This window comes from Macaca thibetana, chromosome 9, assembly GCF_024542745.1.
Source record: "Macaca thibetana thibetana isolate TM-01 chromosome 9, ASM2454274v1, whole genome shotgun sequence".
In the NCBI taxonomy this organism is placed as follows: domain Eukaryota; kingdom Metazoa; phylum Chordata; class Mammalia; order Primates; family Cercopithecidae; genus Macaca; species Macaca thibetana.
Genome location: NC_065586.1, coordinates 46,771,188 through 46,788,151, shown reverse-complemented (window position 1 = coordinate 46,788,151; position 16,964 = coordinate 46,771,188). Strand labels below are relative to the sequence as shown.

General features: G+C 40.7%; 1 pseudogene; it reads left to right on the top strand.

The window, feature by feature from the left end:
* LOC126962626 (ribosome biogenesis protein BMS1 homolog) overlaps nt 1-16,964 on the top strand; it is a 30,533-nt pseudogene that overhangs the window by 3,303 nt on the left and 10,266 nt on the right.

Below are 16,964 nucleotides of genomic sequence, written 5' to 3'. Positions count from 1 at the left end.
CCCATCAGACTACGCATGAGGCAGGGTGCAGATTCTTCCACTTTCACCTCCTCTCCCCTTCTCTCCCTCCCCCCTCCTTTTTAAAAAATGCTGTTTGTCCCATTTCTACACTGTGAAAGCACGTAGATTCGCATTCCATTCCTTAGCCCTGAACCACACCTTTGTTTTTGTCTTGGATCTGCAATTGAAGATATTAAAAGCTGTTTGCCATTCCTGCGACTGAATATTTTCTGCTGTCTCTTGGTTGGTTAGAATTAGTCCTGCAGAGTCTTCTCTCTTTTTTTTTTTTTTTTTTTACTGTGAGACGGAGTATCACTCCTGTTGCCCAGGCTGGAGCACAACGGTGCCGTCTCGGCTCACTGCAACCTCTGCCTCCCAGGTTCCAGTGATTCTCCTGCCTCAGCTTCCGGGATAGCTGGGATTACAGGTGCCTGCCGCTACGCCTGGCTAATTTTTGTATTTTTAGCAGAGACGGGGTTTCACCATCTTGGCCAGGCTGGTCTCCAATGCCTGATCTTAGGTGATCCATCCACCTTAGCCTTCCTAAGTGCTGGAATTACAGGCGTGAGCCACCGCGCCCAGCCCAGAGTCTTCTCAAGAATGAAATAGTTACAGATGATAAATGTTTACAGAGATAAGACATCTGGTACTTGAGTTAATAATTTTTATAGCTGGGTAATGGGTCCATGAGGGTTCATATATATATATATATATATATATATATATATATATTTTTTTTTTTTTTTTTTTTTTTTTTTTTTTTTTGAGACAGAGTCTCACTCTGTTGCCTGGGCTGAAGTGCATGGCACGATGTTGGCTCACTGCAACCTCCGTCTCCTGGGTTCAGGCGATTCTCCTGTCTCAGCCTCCTGTCTCAGCGCATGCCTGTAGCTGGGATTACAGCATGCACCACCATGCCTGGCTACTTTTTGTATTTTTGGTAGAGACAGGGTTTCACCATGTTAGCCAGGCTGGTCTCGAACTCCTGACCTCAGGTGATCCTCCCACCTCAGCCTCCTGAAGTGCTGGGATTACAGTCGGGAGCCACCATGCCTGGCCCATTATATTCTATTTTTGTGTATCACATTTTCTATTTTTAAAAAGGTAAAAAAGTTAAAATAAAATTTTTTTTAAAAAAAGGACTTATGTGAACAGTATTCTGATTTTTAAATGTTTGGTTGGTATTGTTAGTCTGTAGCCTTTAGACTTTCTCCCTGGCTGGGTTTGAGGTTTGTGGCTCCCTCTTCAGCTTGAGTATCTTCTAGGCGTGGCTGCACTGCCTTCTGGCATAGAAGGTTGAGCAGGCCCTACATGTCTGATGCCCACTGAAATTTATTTTTTTAAATTTAAATTTAAATTTATTACTTATTTTGAGATGTTGCCCAGGCTGGTCTGTGTTGCCCAGGCCAGTCTCAAACTCTTGGCCTCAAGCAGTCCTCCCACCTTGGCCTAACAAAGAGCTGGGATTATAGGTGTGAGCCGCTGCACCAGCCCCCTACTGGAATTTTTTTTTTTTTTTGTAGAGACAGGGAGGGTCTGCTTCTGTCACCCAGACTACAGTGCAGTGGCCTGATCATGGCTTCCTGCAGCCTCAAACTCATGGGCTCAAGCGATCCTCCTACCTCAGCCTCCCAAGTAGCTGGGATTACAGGTGTGTGCCACCACGCTCAGCTAATTAAAAAATTTTGTTTTTGTAGAGATGGAGTCTCACCATGTTGTCCAGGCTGATGTCAAACTCCTGGGCTCAAGCGATCCTCCCTCCTTGGTCTCCCCACAGCACTGGGATTACGGGCGTGAGCCACTGTGTCCAGAGTGCCACAGGAATTTCTAATAAGCAACATGATATTTCTGGCTTGCTCTCTTTCTTTATGTTTGAAGTACAATAATTTTTCTAGAGTTTGTCTCAGTGATTATTGTTCTGGTTCAATGTTCCCTGGTGTGCAGCTTGCCCTTTGAATACTAATTCAAGGCTGGGCGTGGTAGCTCAGGCCTGTAATCCCAGCACTTTGGGAGGCTGGGGTGGGAGGATAGCTTGAACTCAGGAGTTTCAAATCAGACTGGGTGACATAGTGATACCCGATCTCTACAAAAAAAATAGGAAAAGTATCCAGGTGTGGTGGTGCACACCTGTAGTCCCAACTACTAAGAAGGTTAAAGTGGGAGGATCCCTTCAGCCCAGGAGTTGGAGGGTGCAGTAAGCCATGATTGCGCCACTGTGCTCCCAGCCTGAGTGGCAGAGTGAGATCCTATCTCAGAAAAAAAAAAAGTGTATACATATGTGTACATACATATGTGTGTGTGTGCATATATGTACCTGTGCATGTGTGTATATGTGTATATATACATATCTACCCAGAAGACAGATTGTTGGATCATAAGTTAGCTCTATATTTAATTTTTTCAGGAATCTCCGTAGTGTTTTTCTTTCTTTCTTTTTTTTTTTAGATGGAGTCTTGCACTGTTGTCCAGGCTGGAGTGCAGTGGCACGATCTCAGCTCACTGCAACCTATGCCTCCTGAGTTCATGCAATTCTCCTGCCTCAGCCTTCCAAGTAGCTGGGATGACAGGCACACACCACCACACCCGGCTAATTTTTTTTTTTTTAAGTAGAGGTGGGGTTTCACTATGTTGGCCAGACTGGTCTCGAACTTCTGACCTCGTGATCTGCCCATCTTGGCCTCCCAAAGTGCTGGGATTACAGGTGTGAGCCACCATGCCCGGCCTTCCATAGTGTTTTTCATAATGGCTATATCAATTTGCATTTCCACTAATAGTGTACGAGGGTTCCCTTTTCTCCACATTCTCACCAACACTTGTTATCCTTTGTCTTTTATTTTTTATTTTTTATTTTTTTTGAGATGAGGTCTCCTTGTGTTGCCCAGGCAGGAGTGCAGTGGCTGTTCACAGGTACGAACATAGCACACTATGGCCTTGAACTCCTGGGCTCAAGTGATCCTCCTGCCTCATCCTCTGGAGTAGCTAGGACTATAGGCGTGCACCACTGTGCCCAGCTCCTGCTTAATTGTGTTTTAAAATATTTGCTCTGTTCCATTGCTCAGCTTTCTTTTTTGGGAATTCCAAGTGTCATTATGAAGTTCTTTTCTTCCTACTTTCCATATCTGCTGTTGTCTCCCAAATACTGTGTATCTTTTTCATATAATTCCTTTTTTTCTTTACGTTTTCCATTTCTGTTCTGTAGGCATCTACTGTGGCATCTGCCTTCTTGTGCTTATCTGCCATTGTTTGTTTAGTCTTTTTTCTTCTATTCATTTCTGAGATATATTTCTCTTCTGCCTGCTCTTGCTGTCTGGCCATCTCCTCTCAGAGTTCTGGCAACTGCTTTACAGTCTTCCTTCATAACAGCTGTTGTTTATTAAGTGTCTTCTCTTCTTCCTAAAATTCATGTTGGAACGTTGACTATTCTTTTTCTATATTTAAAAATAGTATGTTTTTACCGTTGACTAGAAAAAAGGGAAGGGCAGAAATACATATCTATGGTATGCTGTCCTTTCTGTAAAAAAGAGAGGATGGGCTGGGCGCAATGGCTCACGCCTGTAATCCCAGCACTTTGGGAGGCCGAGGCAGGCAGATCACGAAGTCAGGAGTTCGAGACCAGCCTGGTCAACATGGTGAAACCCCCCGCCTCTACTAAAAATACAAAAATTAGCCGGGTGTGGTGGCACGTGCCTGTGTTCCCAGCTACTTGTGAGGCTGAGGCAGGAGAATCACTCGAACCCAGGAAGCGGAGGTTGCAGTGAGCCGAGACTGTGCCACTGCACTCCAGCCTGGGTGACAGAGTGAGAATCCATCTCCAAAGAAAAAAAAAAAAAAGAGAGGATGAAAGAAAATACAATGTCTCTGTTTATTTGTATAAAGTGCAGGAAGGCCAGTCACAGTGGCTAACGCCTGTAATCCCAGCACTTTGGGAGGCCGAGGTGGGCAGGTCACTTGAGGCCAGGAGTTTGAGACCAGCCTGGCCAACAATGAAACACTGTCTCTACTAAAAATACAAAAATAAGCCAGGCATGGTGGTACATGCCTGTAATCCCAGCTAGTCGGGAGGCTGAGGCATGGGAATCACTTGAACCCAGGAGGCGGAGGTTGCAGTGACCCAAGATTGTGTCACTGCACTGCAGCCTAGGTGACAGAGCAAGACTCTGACTTAAAAAAAAAATGCAAGAAGGATAAACTAGAAACTAAAGGGATTGCGGATTGGTTACTTATAAGGGGCAGGTGGGAAACGGGTGGAAAGAGGGAGGGAATGGGAACAGGCTAGCAGGGATAAGAAGAGAGTGACAATGCTCTGAATATATCTTTTTTTGTGGTTCTCAGAACCATAGTAATGTTCATATACTCAAAATATAGACAAAACAATTAAAACCAAGCAGAATATAGGGGAGGGAAGTACCCAAAATGGAATGCAAATACTAACAAGTGAACCTAACTCTACTACAAGTGAAGAAAATAACCACACTCAAAAGAAAAAAATCCAAGTAACCTTGAAAATCAGTATGTTGAGTGGATTCTGTAGGGTTAAATGCAGCAAACACTCTCCATAAATTCTGTAATCTAGTCAGTAAATATATGCTTTCTCATAGGATTGTGGGTAAGCAATTCTGAGACAACTTTATATAGTATAATTGAATGCGTAAGTAAGTGTATCATAAATAATAACTAGGTTTGTCACTCCTGGAGAAAGAAAAAACAGGGAACCCTCTTCCAACACCCCATGTGGTGTTGTACTGGAATCTGAAGTATGAGTGTAAACTCAGAATTTTTTATTTCTGTACAAATAAATACAGAAATATAGCTGGGCACAGTGACTCATGCCTGTAATCTCAGCACTTTGGGAAGCCTGAAGTGGGCAGATCACTTGAGCTCAAGAATTGAAGACCAGCTTGGGCAGTACGGTGAAAGCCCATCTCCACAGAAGTGGAGGAAAAACCAGGCAAAGGGAACCCCAGGACATTGAGGGGCTCTGGCTGCTGTATGGGACACCCTGTTGGAAGCTTGCCTTTAATGGGGCATCAAAGCCAGGCAGGCAGGGGCTCCTGCTCTGCCAGAGGTTGGAAGACAGGACTGCATCTTCCCTTCTTACTCCTGGGATGCAGGTCAGCTGTTTTCCCTCAGATGAGAGAGTCGGATTCCAATTTTTTTGTTTTGTTTTGTTTTTGAGACGGAGTCTCGCTCTGTCACCCACGCTAGAGTGCAGTGGTGCTATCTCAGCTCAGTGCAACCTCCACCTCCTGACTTCAAGCAGTTCTCCTGCCTCAGTCTCCTGAGTAGCTGGGATTACAGGCACACACCACCACGCCTGGCTGATTTTTGTAGTTTTAGTAGAGATGGGATTTCACCGTGTTGGTCAGGCTGGGAGGTTCCAATTTTATAACATGAGAAGAAGGGCTGAGATCATGCCCATTCTGCCACCTTGCTGAGTCCAGAGCTGTGATGAAGTGAAGAAGAAGGCACAGGGCAGGACAAAGAAGGGGGCTTAGGGACCTGGGAGTTTTCCTTGGCAGAAGTCAACTTGTCCCACCCCTGAGAAAACTCTGACCTCACCTGCCAGGGAGGAAAACAGGGACTGGGGAGGAGGGAACAGGGAGGGGGAACAGTCTGGTGCTCTGTGCTCTGGGAGAGAAGTCTGATGATGGGAGTAACTCAGGAAGGGTTAAGAATATTCCTAAAATAGCCAAGCCACAGTCTAAGCCAGTCCATGAATGCATCTTCCAGAGAGCAGATCTGTAGCAAGAAAAGTCAGCCTGATCTTTGCCCTACTGCCTGCTGCCTGGCCCTGGCTGCTAATTAAACCTCCCACCCTGTCCCCTTCACCAACTCCTCCTGTCCTAGTGGGGATGGGGCAGGAGTAGTCAGAGGAGCCAAATCACCCCAATCAACAGGGAACTACAGCTGGGACCAGGAACAGTGGGCCCAGTGCCCCCCCCCCCCATCCACACTCCTGGTCTGAGTCAAGTAGGAGTACATAGGGGGACAGACAGGCTAAGTGCAGGCTTTGTGCATGGGATGGAGGCTGCCAGGAGAGAGCAACCAAATTCTCCCACCCACACACATGCATTGCCAGCCATGATCAGGTGGGACCTCCAAGGTCATCATCAAATACCACCTTCTCCTAGCTCTGTGTTCCCCTACACTTAGGGCATCTTGGAGTGAGACAGGCAGGGAGGCGTCGAGGGAGCCCCTTCATGGACAAACCATATCTTTGTTTCAGGGGCAGGACCAGGTACATAATTTGCAGGACCCAGTGAGAACTGAAAATGTGGAGTCTGTCGTTCAAAAATTGTTAAGAATTTCAAGGCAGTGACAAGAGAGCATTAAACCGAGTTCAGGTCCCCTCTGAGTGTGGGGCTTTTGCACTGCACAAGTGGCACCTCTCTGAAGCCATCCTTGTGCAGGGACATGAACATTTACTAAGCGCCCACTACTCAGCTCTTCCGGCTCTGTAATACGGTCTGGCTCTGTGTCTGCACCCAAATGTCATTTTGAATTGTAATCCCCACGTGTTGGGGGAGGGATCTGTGGGATGTGATTACATCATGGGAGTGGTTCCCACATGCTGTTCTCGTGATAGTGAGTTCTCACGAGATCTGATGGTTTTATAAGGGGCCTTTTCTCTCTTCATTCTGCACTTCTCTCTCCGGCTGCCATGTGAAGGACGCATTTGCTTCCCCTTCCACCATGATTGCAAGTTTCCTGAGGCCTCCGCAGCCGTGAGGAACTGCGAATCAATTAAACTTCTTTCCTTTGATTAACTTCTAATCTATAAGTAAGGTCTGAGTCCTGAAGACCTTCCTCTGGAGCCTCAGTAAATTTAGTTAATCTAGATGGGTTCAGGTGCTGCAGGTGATTACCATTATCTCGTCTCCTGCAAAATCATGGAGGTTTGGGGAGTTCCTTCAGACCTCCTCTTGTATGGAGGTTTGTTTTCTTCTTTTTTCTTTCCTGCAAGGACAAAGTGAATTCTGTAATGCTTTATGTATCATTTTTGAGTTTATTGCCGAAAATTGAGGCTCAAGTTTGTAGACTACATTTTTAAATAAAATAAAACTTTCTAGACAAAGAAATGCAGTTGAAGCTGTCCCAAATTTACACAAAGTTGATAGCAAATTTTTCACTTTATCTTTCCTTGAATGTATATATTCATATAAATGCTCTTAAATTCTTAGTGCAACAGGGTGGATTGTCATTACAGAGAATGTTCTTAGCATAGAGCACAAATCTCCCCACTGCTGACTAGGCCTGGTCACAAAGCACCCTGAGCTGGCCTTCAACTTCCACTTCTTGGTTCTTTTGTTTATCGTCTCTATTTCTAGAATGGCGTTGTCATTTCACTTGTCTGTCTGGTCATATCCTACTCCTGTAAGAATCAGTGAGTTCTTGGTACATATTGATCTAAATTTGCCTCTGGTTTGAACCTTTTTCCACTTTTCCAGGCAAGGTTGATTTATCTGTCTATGTTTCCATAACAATCTTTCCAAGCATAATACAGTAAAAAGAGAGCTGATTCATCATGTCCTGTCCGTTTCCCTCTGGAGACTTTGGAGCCGACGTGAGGGTACAGGTGTGCCCTGTATAGGATCTTTGGTCGCCTTTGTCAGTTTAGCACAGGTCTCAGTATATAATTGTTCTCAGGTGCCATTAAACTGGGCCTGAATAATTGAAGGATTGAACGTTTTCAGGAATCACCCAGGATGCTTCAATAATTCATCTTAATTGGGGATATGGGGAAAGTTTGCATGAGAAAGAAATTTTTTTTTTTATGAACTTGAAGGATAAGTTAAAATTCAGTAGGCAGAATAATAATAAATCTTGATGATTTTTTATTTTTAATTTTTATTTATTTATGTTTTTTTTTAGACAGAGTCTCACTCTGTCGCCCAGGCTGGAGTGCAGTGGTGCCATCTCGGCTCACTGCAACCTGCGCCTCCTGGGTTGAAGTGATTCTTTTGCCTCAGCCTCCCAAGTAGCTGAGACTACAGGTGCCAGCCACCATGCCTGGCTAATTTTTGTATTTTTAGTAGAGACGGTGTTTCACCATATTAGCCAGACTGGTCTCAAGCTCGTGACCTCATGATCCACTTGTCTCGGCCTCCCAAAGTGCTGGGATTACAGGTGTGAGCCACTGCGCCCAGCCATTTTTTATTTTAAAATATTCATTTTTTACTATTTTGATATAACTTTTTTTTTTTTTAAGAAAAAGGCAGAAATCACTGCTTATTAGAAGGCAGATTTTAGTGATTTTTATACCCCTAGACTTGTTGCATATCAAACCTATATGAAATATCTATAAATCAAATCATTAATTGCCCCTAGCGTAATAATTCTATATGTGGATGTAATGTTTGAATCTTCAGGAGCTTTAATAATTTGAAGGCCTTTTGATTGCTTTAAAATTAATTCTCGTGTTTGTTTATATTGTATCTTTAAGCAGAAGTACAGAGTAAGCAATTAGTGTGATTAATTCCTCTGCTATAATACAGTAAAGCACTGCCTCCCTAGACCAACTCTTTGGGATCCCTGGAAGACATCTGGCATCCAGCAAGTCTTGACCCCTCTTTAGAAAGCCATGGAGAAACTGGAGGCAATTCTTTTAATTATTCGCCCTCTAGAGGCAATTCCATTAATTACCCTCCCTCACCTATCCAAGACACAATTTCTCCAGTTACATGTAGAATGCTGTTCTGTGTCTCCTGGCCAGACCCTTTATTTCATAGATGTGGAAATTGAGGCCATGAAGGATGAGGTGAGTGTTCAGAGTCCACATGACTAGTTAGTGCCCAGAGCCTGGCCTGGACTTCTCTCTTGTTCTGGGGCCTTGAGTTCTCTCCCTCTTCTTTAGTACATATGGCCAGAGGTAGCATAATCTGCGCACCACATTTGCATTTGGAGTGCATCTGTTTTGCATTCATTTAATCTTGTTGAGATGGTTTGCTTGTTGACCTAGTCAGTCAGTTATCTTTTCACCTTTGTGAGTTGAGAGCTTTGTGTATGAAGTCTGTAAAACTTTGCGTCTTGGGAATTGACATAATCTGTAGCTGACCCATGCTGTTTTCAGATGCATCTTAATTGTAATAGTGATAGTGATCCAGAAGATTCACATGTTTTTCTGTGCTATTTCAGAATAAGCCTTCTTAATCCAACTCGAGATGGAGTCAAAAACAACAGAATACTACATTTTTGTTTCTTTTATTTAGGTAAAATACCTCTTTCCTGACAAGACTAGGACTCTTACATAGATTACCATGAACTACAAGAAGTACAGCATTGCCAGAATAACCTGTGGTAAAATGTTCACTTATTGAACATTTTACTTGCATTCTTTCTACAAAATGAGTTTATTTTTAGCTACTTAGTCAAATTATCTTGACTTTCTGATGTTTTGAAAGAATATTTCTAATAGATTTAGGTATTTCATTAATATTGAATGTTTTTAAAACTAAATGGGTCCTAAAGGAAACTGAACGGTTAAAATATGGTTTACTTCTGCAAATACTAACTTAGTGAGGAGTCTCAGGGAATCTGCACATTTGTCTTTTCTATCTAACAATTACGAATTTCTTAGTGTATGTTTTGATCAGACTGTTTTTTGATCACAGTTTTGTGACCACTCTGTTTTTCCTCTCTCTGGCAGTCACTTCCCAGAATTGACAAGGAATTCATCCTCAGGTGATTTCTGCTAGGTAAATCCTAGCACTTCTTGACACTTTAGAAAAGGCTTTGGAATAATTTTATATTAGCATTTCTCACCTGCATATTTTTACATGTAAATACAAATTGCATATACATTACTTTGAAAGAGAACCAGGATAAAATGTAAAGAAACATGGTTTTAGAAGTCCAATGGTAGTATAAGACTTCACAAAAAACAGACTGCTCTTGATTCAGTACTTCCTGCCTACTCCCCAGATGCAGCCAACTTCAACAATTTTTATTTTTTAAAAAATGTATTTTTATATTTCAAAATAATATGTTTGTGTGTGACCTGTCTCTCCCCCAATCCGCCCCACTCTGGCTTTACCTGCTTAAGAAGCATTTAAAATATTCTGCATATCCTTAGCATATACCATTGCAATTATGGGGTAGGCTTTTTTTTTTTTTTTTTTTTTTTTAATTTGTTCATTCAATGAACCTCTAGTGGTACATATCTGTTTTTCTTGTTAATTCTTGGGAATATCTTTCTATTGTTTCTATAGTAATTTTCTTCCCCTCCAGCTTCCCTGTTTCTTCTGGATGTCTTGTTAGATGTTGAACCTCTTGAGTTGATTTTCTAATTTTTGTCATCTTCCTCTCTCATTTTTTGTATTTTGTGTTTAATTTTCTGGTATCTAATTTACCTTGATTTTCTATCTTTCTGGTGACATTTTCATATGTTCTTACTTTCAGTTGTCAAAAGTGTTCTCTTGACCTTGCTCTTGCATTCTGTTTTCTCTGCCCACCTCTTCGATTCGCCCCATTGCCACTTGGTGTTCTGGTTTCTTAATTTTATTTAATAGACTTTCTTCAAAGGCCTGGTGATCATTTGCTCTGTGCTTATATATTTTTATTTTTTCATTGGGCAAAATATATGTAACATAAAATGTATCATATTAACTATTTTAAGTGTACAGTTCAGTTGCTTTAACTATATTCATAATGTTTTACAATGATTCCCACCATTCCTTTTTAGAACTTTTTCATTTGAAGCTCTGTACCTGTTAAACAGTAATTCCTAACTCCAGTCGTCTTCCGGGCCCTGTTAACCACCATTCTACTTTCTGCCTCTATGATTTTGCCTATCTTAGATACCTCATATAAGTGGAATCATATAGTATTTGTCTTTTTGTGTTCGGCTTATTTCTCTTAGCATAATGTATTCAAGGTTTCATTGTTCATCCACATTGTTCATCCAATGCATCAGAATCTCCTTCCTTTAAAAATGAATAATATTTGAATTATATTCCATTGCGTGCATATGTCACATTTGTTTATTGATCTACCGGTGGGCATGGTGTTGCTTCCACCTTCCGGCTACTGTGAGTAATGCTGCTGTGAACATTGCTATACAAATATCTTTTTGAGTCCCTGCATTTAATTCTTGGGGCTGTGTAGCTCAAAGTGGAATTACTGGGTCATAATCATCATTCTGTGTTCAACTTTTTGAGGAACCACCATGCTGCTCTCCAGAGCAGTCCAGCACTTTACACTACCATTAGTAATGCACAAGGGTTTCATTTTCTCCATATCCTTGTCAACACTTGTTATGTTCCATCTTTTGTTTGTTTGCATTATAATAGCCATTTTAATGGGTGCGAAGTTGTCCCACATTGTGGTCTTGCTTTCCATTTCCCTTATGACTTGTGATACTGTCTGCACATATTTTAAGGTTTATACACTAACAAAGCTGGTTACTAGCGGTGTGTGTGTGTATGGGGAACTGTGTGGCTGCTGAGTGGCTTCCCTGTGGGATGATCAGCCAGAACCCGCTATTGTATTAGGGGATCCCCAGATGTCAGCATTCATGGGTCTTTTTAGTTTTTATGGGTACATACTAGGTATACATATTTATGGGGTACATGAGATATTTTGATACAAACATATAATGTATAATAATCACATCAGGGTAAATGGGATATCCATCATCTCAAACATTTATCATTTCTTTGTATTATAAACAATTCAGTTATACGCAGTTATTTTAAAATGTACAAAAAGCGATTGCTGACTATAGTTACCGTTATGCTGCCAATTAATAGATCTTATTTATTGTAACTATATTTTGTACCTATTTACTATCCTCACTTCCCCCCACCGACTACACTTCCCAGCCTCAAGTAACAAGCATTCTACTCTATCTCTGTGAGTTTGTTTTAATGTTTAGCTCCCCAAAATGACTGTGAATGTGCACAGTTTATCTTTCTGTGCACAGAAAGATAAACTGTGGCTTACTTCACTTAAAATAATATCCTCCAGCACCATTCCGTGTTGTCACTAATGACAGAATCTCATTCTTTGTTAGGGCTGAATAGTACTCCATTGTATATATGCACATTTTCTTTGTTCATTCATCTGTTGGTGGACACTTAGGTTGCTTCCACCTCTTGGATATTGCAAATAGTAATGCAGTAAACATAGGAGTGCAGCTATGTCTTCGATATATTGATTTTCTTTTTCATGTATATATCTAACAGTGAGATTGCTGGATCCTTTGGTAGCTCTATTTTTAGTTTTTTGAGGAACCTCCAAATTGTTCTCCATAGTGGTTGGACTAATTTACATTCCCACCAACAGTATGCAAGGGTTCGCTTTTTTCTGTATCCTCACCAGCATTTGCTATTGCCTGTCTTTTGAATAAAAGCCGTTTTAACTGGGGCGAGATATCTCCTCATAGTTCTGATTTGCATTTCTCTGATAATCAGTGATGTTGATCACCTTTTCCTAAGTCTGTTAGCCTTTCGTATTTTTTCTTTTGAGAAACGTCTATTAAGATCTTTTGCCCATTTTAAAATCGGATTATTACATTTTTCTCTATACAGTTGTTTGAGCTTTTTATATATTCTGGTTATTAATCCCTTATCAAATGGATAGTTTGCAAATATGTTTCCCCATTTTGTGGATTTTCTCTTTGTTGATTGTCTCTTCTGGTGTGCAGAGGCTTTTTAACTTAATGGGATCCCATTTGTCCACTTTTGCTTTGGTTGTCCGTGCTTGTGGGGTATTGGTTAAGAAATCTTTTCCCAGTTTAATGTCCTGGAGAACTTCCCCAATGTTTTCTTGTAGCAGTTTCATAGTTTATAATAGCTTAGATTTAAGTCTTAGGCCTTAGATTTAAGTCTTTAATCTGTTTTGGTTTGGTTTTTATATATGATGAGAGATAGAAGTCTTGTTTCATTCCTCTGCATATGGATATCCTATTTTTGCAGCACTATTTATAAAAGAGATTATCCTTTCTCCAGTGTATGTTCTTGGCACCTTTATTGAAAATGAGCTCACTGTAGATGGATGGATTTCTTCCAGTTCTCTATTGTGTTTCATTGGTCTTTTTGTCTGTTTTTATGCCAGTAGCATGTTGTTTGGGTTACTATAGGTCTATGGTATAATTTGAAGTCAGGTAATCTGATCCTTCCAGTTTAGTTCTTTATGCTCAGGATAGCTTTGGTTATTTTGGACCTTTTGTGGTTCCATATAGATTTTAGAACTATTCTTTCTATTTTTGTGAAGAATGTCATTGATATTTTGATAGGGGTTGCATTTAACCTGTAGCTTTCTTTGAGTTATATTAACATTTCAACAATATTGATTCCTCCAGTCCATGAAGCTGGAATTCCTTCCATTTTTGGTGCCCTCTTCAATTTCTTACATCAGTGTTTTATAGTTTTCATTGTAGCAATCATTCATTTCTTTGGTTAAGTTTATTCCTCATTTTATTTGTAGCTATTGTAAATGGGATTGCTTTCTTAGTTTTTTTCAAAACGTTTGATGTTCACATATAAAAACGCCACAGATTTTTTTAATGTTGATTATGTATCCTGCAACTTTCTTGAATTTACCAGTTTTAATAGTTTTTTGGAGTCTTGAGGTGTTTCCAATTATAAGAGATTGTCTGCAAATAATTATAATTTGATTTCTTTCCAATTTGGATGTGTTTTATTTCCTTCTTTTGTCTGATTGCTCTAGCTACGACTTCCAGTACTTCCAGAAAAAGCTCAATTAATACTGAATTAATAGTGGTGAAGGTGGGCATCTCTTGTTCTAGATCTTAGAGGAAAGGCTTTCAGTTTTTTTTTTCCCCATTCAGTAAGATACTACTTATGGGTGTGTCTTATATGAGTTTTATTGTGTTGAGGTGTGTTTCTTCTATACCCTGTTTTTTAAGCATTTTTACAATAAAATGTTGAATTTTATCAAATGCTTTTACAGCATCAATTGACATGATTATATAATTTTTGTCCTTCATTCTGTTGATATGATCACATTGATTTGCATATGTTGAACCATCCTTCCATTCCTGGGATAAATTCCACTTGGTCATTATGAATACTTTTTTAATATGTTGTGGAATTTGTTTTGCTTATAAATTTTCTTGAGGATTTTTGCCTGAAATTTTCCTTAGGGATATTGGCCTGTAGTTTTCTTTTTAAATGTGTCTTTGGTTTAAGTATCAGCCATTGAAATATTCCTTCCTCCTCTATTTTTGGAATAGTTTGAGTAGGATTGGTATTAGTTCTTCTCTAAATATTTGGTAAAATACAGCAATGAAGCTGTTGCTTTCAGGATTTTCTTTGTTGGTACTTTTTATTAAGGCTTTGATCCCATTATTTGTTACTGGTCGGTTCAGGTTTTGAAGTTCTTTATGGTTCAATCTTGGTAGGTTGTGTGTATCTAGGAATTTGTGTATTTCTTTTAGGTTTTCGTGAGTCTTTTTGCTGAGCTGGTCAGCTTTCTTCTCATGAAAATAACTTAGTTTTCTGCTAAGGGCTACATATTTGACTGCAACTGTTATGGAAGCTGAATGGAAGCAGAGAGTTGATAATTGTGCCTGTTGGTATATGTAGAACTCACTTTAAAATGCTGTTTGGGGAGGATACTGTAGCCTATCCACATGTGTGTCTGTGTGCCCAGTGTCCCTGGGCTCAGGGCTACTGTGGTTTAATTTATCTGAAAGATAAACCTTCCGTTTATTTCTGGCAGTGGAAGGTTTAGTTGTCTGGCTGCATAGGATGAGGGAGGGTTCTTAAAGTGGAGTCCTCCTCGAATGGACTGGCAACTTGATCTTCTGTCCTCCATAGTGAAGTTTCTGTATCATCTTATGTTATTTTCAAAAGCATTTTCCTACCCTTGCCCTTGCATTGGCTGCCTAGTCGTCCACCTTCCCTGCACCTCACAGTTACCTCATGTGCCTTACAGGTACCTTGTGCCGTAATTTCTTCAGGTTTCACAGGGTTCTGTTAGGAGAACAGAAACAGAAGGAGGTAATCTAAATAAACCTGTACCTATTAAATAAATCAAAAACTGATAATCTTCCAAAACAGAAGGCACTTGCCCCAGATGGTTTCACTGGTGAATTTCACCATTTAAGGAAGAGATGGCACCAACTTTTTTTTATTTTTATTTTTTGAGATGGAGTCTCACTCTATCAATCACCCAGGCTGGAGTGCAGTGGTGCAATCTCCGCTCACTGCAAGCTCCACTTCCCGGGTTCACGCCATTCTCCTGCCTCAGCCTCCCGAGTAGCTGGAAAGACAGGTGCCTGCCACCACGCCTGGCTAATTTTTTTGTAATTTTTAGTAGAGACGGGGTTTCACTGTGTTAACCAGGATGGTCTCGATCTCCTGACCTCGTGATCCGCCCACCTCGGACTCCCGAAGTGCTGGGATTACAGGTGTGAACCACCATGCCTGGCCGAGATGGCACCAACTTTCTGCAATCTCTTTCAGAAAATAAAAGTAGAAGGAATATTCCCTAACTCATTCTGTAAGGCTAGCATAACTCTAATACCGAAAGCAGATAAAAAAATTACAACAAAAGATAAGCATAGACTAATATCTCTTTTAAACAGAGAAGCAAAATTCTCAACAAAATATTGGCAAATTGATAGCTGGGTATGGTGGCTCATGCCTGTAATCCCAGCACTCTGGGAGGCCGAGGCAGGTGGATCACCTGAGGTCAGGAGTTCAAGACCAGCCTGGCCAAGATGGTGAAACCCCATCTCTACTAAAAATACAGAAATTAGCCCAGCACAGTGGCGGGTGCCTATAATCTCAGCTACTTGAGAGGCTGAGGCAGGAGAATCATTTGAACCCGAGAGGCGGAGGTTGTAGTGAACCAAGATCACACCACTGTACTCTAGCCTGGGTGACAGGGCAAGACTCCATCTCAAAAAAAAAAAATATATATATATATATATATATATGTGTGTGTGTGTGTGTGTGTGTATGCAAATTGAATGAACTATTGTATAAAAAGAATTATAAATCACAACAAGAGAGATTTATTCCAGGTATGTGAAGCTAGTTCAACATTTGAAAATCAATAAATGTAATCCATCATATCGAAGAAGAAAAATCATGTGGTCATATCAATAAATAAAAAGTATGTGATATCCAGCACCCACTCATGATGAAAACTCTCAGCAAACTTGGAATAGAGGGGAATTTCCTTAACTTGATAAAGAATAGCTACAACCACCACCCTGCAGCTAACATCGTACTTCATGGTGAGAAGCTAGATGCCTTTCCTCTAAGATTTAAAACAAGGAAAGAGTGTCACCCTCACCACGCCTATTTAGTATCATACTGGAAGTTCTAGCAAATGTGATAAGAAAAGAAAATAAAAGGTAAGAAAGAAACAATAGAGATGAGAAAGGAACAAATAAAACTGCCTTTGCTCACAGATGACATGATTGTCTATGCAGAAAATCTTAAAGAATCAACATATATGTCATCTCTTCATAATGAAATATATGAAATTTACTGTTTTTCCTTGGGTATTGCCTGGATTGTAAAATGCTTCTCCCACCTTCTTACCCCAACCTTCTTCCTTGTAGGTTAGAGTTACTTGTTATTGGTAAATAGCCACTATGGAGACTAAAGACCAGAAGAAACACAGAAAGAAATTTTACAGAAAGAAAAACAGTGGGCCCAAAGCTGAAGAGAAAAAGAAGCGGCATCTGCAGGATCTCCAGCTAGGAGACGAAGAAGATGCCCGGAAGAGAAATCCCAAAGCCTTTGCAGTTCAGTCTGCTGTGGGGATGGCTCGATCCTTTCACAGTTATGTTTAGCTACAGTCTGATGCTTCTTCCATTGATTCTTTTTAAATACTAGGAGCCTCTCACAGGTGACATTTGGATTTACGAGTTTAGTCCCACTCCAAAGGACATGCAGATGCATGCTGTGTGGCTTTCACTAAAACTGAGAAGACTTCCCATAGAAGCTGCCTTGCCTCCAGCATCTGCACACTGGTTGGTGTTTCTT